At 48.9% G+C, this 4,421-nt stretch overlaps 1 long non-coding RNA gene across 1 annotated transcript; it reads left to right on the top strand.

Moving 5' to 3' along the window:
• Positions 1-905: 905 nt before the first annotated feature.
• LOC138808324 (uncharacterized) lies at positions 906-3,610 on the top strand. The gene is made up of 3 exons (XR_011366454.1): positions 906-1,001; positions 1,297-1,403; positions 3,182-3,610. It is a non-coding gene; the product is annotated as an uncharacterized lncRNA (long non-coding RNA).
• Positions 3,611-4,421: the final 811 nt, after the last annotated feature.

The raw sequence follows: 4,421 nt of genomic DNA, 5'->3' as shown, positions 1-4,421 counted from the left end.
ATATATTAATATTGGCAATAACTATACGAATATAAATATGTAGTATATACCATATATTATGTAATATATAACAGTGTAAATAATAAATAACCTTTTAAGAATCGGTTGTTATTAATAATTAATAGAATGTTATTATTCATTATCTGGGGAGAAGTTGTGTCTGTGCCTCGGTAACGGCCTAAGGGTCTAAGGCAGGGCCCTGGCCGGCTCTTCCCTGCAGAGGCCCCGCGCGCGGCGGCCGTTCCTCCGGAACGGTGGACTGATGGCGTCATTTGGCCGTTAGGGGGCGCGCGCGCGCCGTCCTAAGACGCGAAAGCAACTGGCGCGGCGGCCGGCCGGCCTCCGGGATGGGGGCGGGGGTGGTGGATAATAATAACCTCAGGCTTTCATTCTTACGATTTTTTAAAGTCAGGGTGGGAACGCATGCTCGCTACAAGATGATGGTTAATGTGCGTGGCCTTGCAGCCTCCAGTCGAGTGTGCATACTTTTGATCACCTAGCACCTCTCCGCAGAGGAAAACGACGCCGTCCTCGGCATGTTATTCGTGACTCTCAACGTGAGGTGCTAAGAGGTGAAACGTGTTGCAGAGGTCTCGGTTTCAGAGATTTGCACCGCGACCTGCACAGCCGCTGCGCCCCGGCAGGGCCCGGCCGGGCGGGTAACCCGGGGCGCCTCCCCGCTCCGGCTCCGGCTCGTGCTCCGCAGTTGCTTTCGCGTCGCAGGGCGGCGCACGGGCGCCCTCTGGCGGCCAGGGGCCGCCGTCGCTTCACCGTGTGAAACGAGCCTGGGCCCTTAACTTGTCCGACTACCTTTCTGTTCATCTCTCCTTCGCCAATCCTCTGTCCCTGCGGAGCATCCTTGACCCGCCGCCTGGCTGTGCAGCTGCCCCTGGGCCGGCCCAGTTCAGTGGGATTGTTCGGTGTCACTACAGAAGTCACGGGGGAGGGAGGGGGTTGTAGGGAGGCAGCTGATTCGCCCCGAGCAGGAAACAGCCTCCCAGGTACGGGATCCCCACGAAAGGACGCCGGGTGGGGGTGGGGCACCTACCCGACTTTAGGAACCCCCCCCCCCCAGCCCATAATTCACTCGAGCTAAGAGGACCAAAAATCCCATCGGCTCTTCCAGAATCCTTCCTTAAAGACTCAGGGAAGTTTGGGGGTGGGAAGGTAATGCACAACCCTTGCGTTTCCTGTGGCTTGCCCTATCTGCTTCTTTGGGACTATTTCTAAATCGTTTCAATTCCGTTTTCTTAAGTATACCAAGGCATTAACTACTGTCTTCTGTAACTGAAATAGGCGCTGCCGAAGTTCTAGAAGGACAGGCATGGCACCATACCTGCTGGGCGTCTTTCTGCAGTATGGATTTTACAGCAGGACTTGGGGAAAAGGAAGTTATTTCGAAGGTAAGCAATTGAGAATGTTAGATACTGGCAAGGGTAGACAATTCTGGGCCATTCATGATTGTCAAGGATCCTGTGCCTGAAATGCACAGAAGTTCACAGAAAAACACAGTAAAGAAATTTTTCTTTTCTTTCTTTCCCTTTTATTCATTTTCTTCTTTCGCCCTCCCTCCCTCTCTTCCTCCCTCCGTCCCCCCTCTCTCTGCCAGTACAATGGCTTAAACTCCACCACATGCTTGGTTTTCTTGCATGTGGCTCTATCACTTGAGCCAGGCTAGCATCCCAGCATTTTGCTAGTTGAGGATGAACATTTAAGGAATTTTCTGCCCAGGCTGGCTCTGAACTCTGAGATCCTCCAGGTCTTAAACCTCTTGGGTAATTAGGTTCACAAGTGCAAGCCCTTGGTGCCTGGCTATTTCTCATTATGTTAGTAGGAAAAACTGTTAAGGCATAAAAGGGTGATCAGAGCTGGGTGCTCATGGGTATTTTCATTTTGTTCAAAGTCTCTTTTAATTTACCAAATAGTTCTTCCTGATCATTATTATTATTATTATTATTATTATTATTACCATTATTATTAATATGATAGGAACCTGTAGCCTGAGCTGGGACAAGATTACATCTGTCCTAAGACTAAGACAGATGTCTGTTCTTCAGCAACGAGTGATTCCTTGATGTCCTTGAGGCTAAAGCCCACACCAGCCCAGGCAGTCAGTGATGCAAAGCTCACAGGAGGCAGAGGAAGAAGACCCAGCACCCCTGTGAAGTACACCTGACATCATCCTGGCAGTTTCCCCAGCTATACTATTTAAGATGGAAAGGGATATACCTCAGGAGGTCTGGGATACTGTGTATCAGAAATCCCTGTCTCTTTTGAAGGAAAAGGGAAATAAGACTGAAAACATCCAAGGGGATGAAGTATCTAAAAGGATCCATTAGCATATAGCTAGGAAGTAGCCAAGAAGCAAACCTACATTCTTTTCTAACAGAGAAAGACAACCCCCACACCTGCCCAACACATTATCTTTTCAAAATTTCAATTTCACTAATGTCCTTAATTCAAACAGTCTCTCTGGTCCAGAAAGACCCACTCTAGACCTGTTATTTCCATGTTCTAGTTTTTAAAAAAAACTGTAAATTAGCAATGTAATTGATGGTGACAGGGTTACTTACCTAGGAAAAGTTTAAATTGAAGTCCCTAGCTTAGTCTAGAGGGTATAAATACCCTTCAGAGGGGGCTGCTAATTTTAACCTCTCTGCTCCTACCTCCTGTTTGGTGGGTCCTCCTCTGCCCTTACTGTGGAACCAAATATCCCCAAAGAAAATAATAGCAGCCTCTCCACCCCCAGCCTGGGGCATTGATAGTATGAGGAGGGAAACCCAAGGACACAAAACAAAATGAGTATTTGTAGAGACAAGCACTGGTTGCTCAGACCTGTAATCCTAGCTCCTCAGGAAGCTGAGATCAAGACAATCATGGTTCGAAGCCAGCCCAAGGCAAAGAAGTCTGAGAACCTTCCATTTCCCAAATAACCAGCAAAAAATAAGGCTGGAGATGTGGCTCCGTGGTAGTAAGTGCAAAGTCATAAGTTCAAATACCAGTACCACCAAAAGAAAAAAAAAAAAAAAAGCAATGGCAACTCCATTCTCTACTCCCTTAAGACACAATCGAATGAAAGCTACAAAATCAGCAATCACCCCACCCCTGTGCTCTCCAGGAGAGCAACTCAAGATGTAATGCGTGCCTATTAATTTTGCTCGGTATGTGTTCATTTCTACAGAGACATCTCCCCTCCTTCACAAACACGGAAGGAAAGAGAGAGCGGAATGGAAGACAGTCCCACCTGCAGCTCCTGGCCCATGGCTGCTGCTCTTATCTTCCAGGTTGCTCCCAGACCACCTTAAAAATCAGTGATTATTTTGGACACAGTGCTTCAGAAAGTCGTGGATCTGCTGTCTCAAAGCCTCTATGTTTCGAGGGCCACAGGAGTTTGCTTGCTTCTGTTCTCTCTCACGTGAATCTCTGGGGCCAGATGAGCCGATCTGGGCTGTTGGCTATGGCTTGGCTCCCACCAGCCCATCTTGGCTGCCCCCCACTAAAAGGGTCACATGGGGTTCCATGTAACCTGCATGAACCACAAGTGATAGTCCTGCCTTGGTTAGTCTCTGTCACTTTGACCTGCATGCCAGGTCTTGCTGGCAAGCCTCAACTCGAGCTTTACCAGCTGGTAAAGCCCCCTAGGAGGGTCTTTTCCAGAGAGAATCAAGGAAAGGTCCATCTACCTGTGAATTCTGCCCTGTGTAGCCAGGACAGATTGTGCAGAGGCCCCAGTTCCTTGGAGAGTACACTTCTCTGTGTCTTCACCAGGGCTATGGTGCCTGGAGAGGGGAAAGGGAGAGGAGGCCACTGGGACTCCCCTGGGAAGGGACAGGGCACTCCACTGAGGGGGAGATGATTTTCCTGACTAGTGAGATGATTTTCCTGAGAACAGGGGACTGTGTGAATGGCCTTCTGCTATGACTTTTTGTCTCCCTCTGGAAATTGCTTCCTTTAGAAAGGGCAGAAATGAAAGGTAGAGTGGCAGGCTCTGTGTTAGCAGAGACCTGATGGGAGTGTCTGCCAGATGTGGGGGGCTGTGGCTATGGGGTTGGGGGGCAGGTAGAATCTTCCCTACCTTGAGTTTCCTGTAGCCTAGGCTCAGGCTGGTGGGCACCATCTTGTTGTACTTCTGGCCCATTAATGGGTCCTGAATCTTGTTCCATGTGTCGCCCTTGGATAACATGAACTCAGTCTGTCAGGGACCCATGTAGTTAGGGATTAGTGCTCTATAAGTTCTTAACTCCTCCCAACTCCTATCTCTCTGGGAGTCCCTATAGTGGCCTCTAACATGCTTGCCTTGCATCCTGTCTCCCCTATAAGGGCTTCCTATGGAAAATAACTCTGGGATGCCACAGAGATTGGTCATTTGAGTCCAAGGATTATTCTGAGGCTTTCTCCTACTGGTCACCAGGAAACCTATT

The sequence above is a fragment of the Dipodomys merriami genome, unplaced genomic scaffold, assembly GCF_024711535.1.
Source record: "Dipodomys merriami isolate MVZ:Mamm:240054 unplaced genomic scaffold, mDipMer1.0.p SCAF_45, whole genome shotgun sequence".
In the NCBI taxonomy this organism is placed as follows: domain Eukaryota; kingdom Metazoa; phylum Chordata; class Mammalia; order Rodentia; family Heteromyidae; genus Dipodomys; species Dipodomys merriami.
Note: the sequence above shows the minus strand (reverse complement) of the source record. Positions and strands in the feature narration are given on the sequence as shown.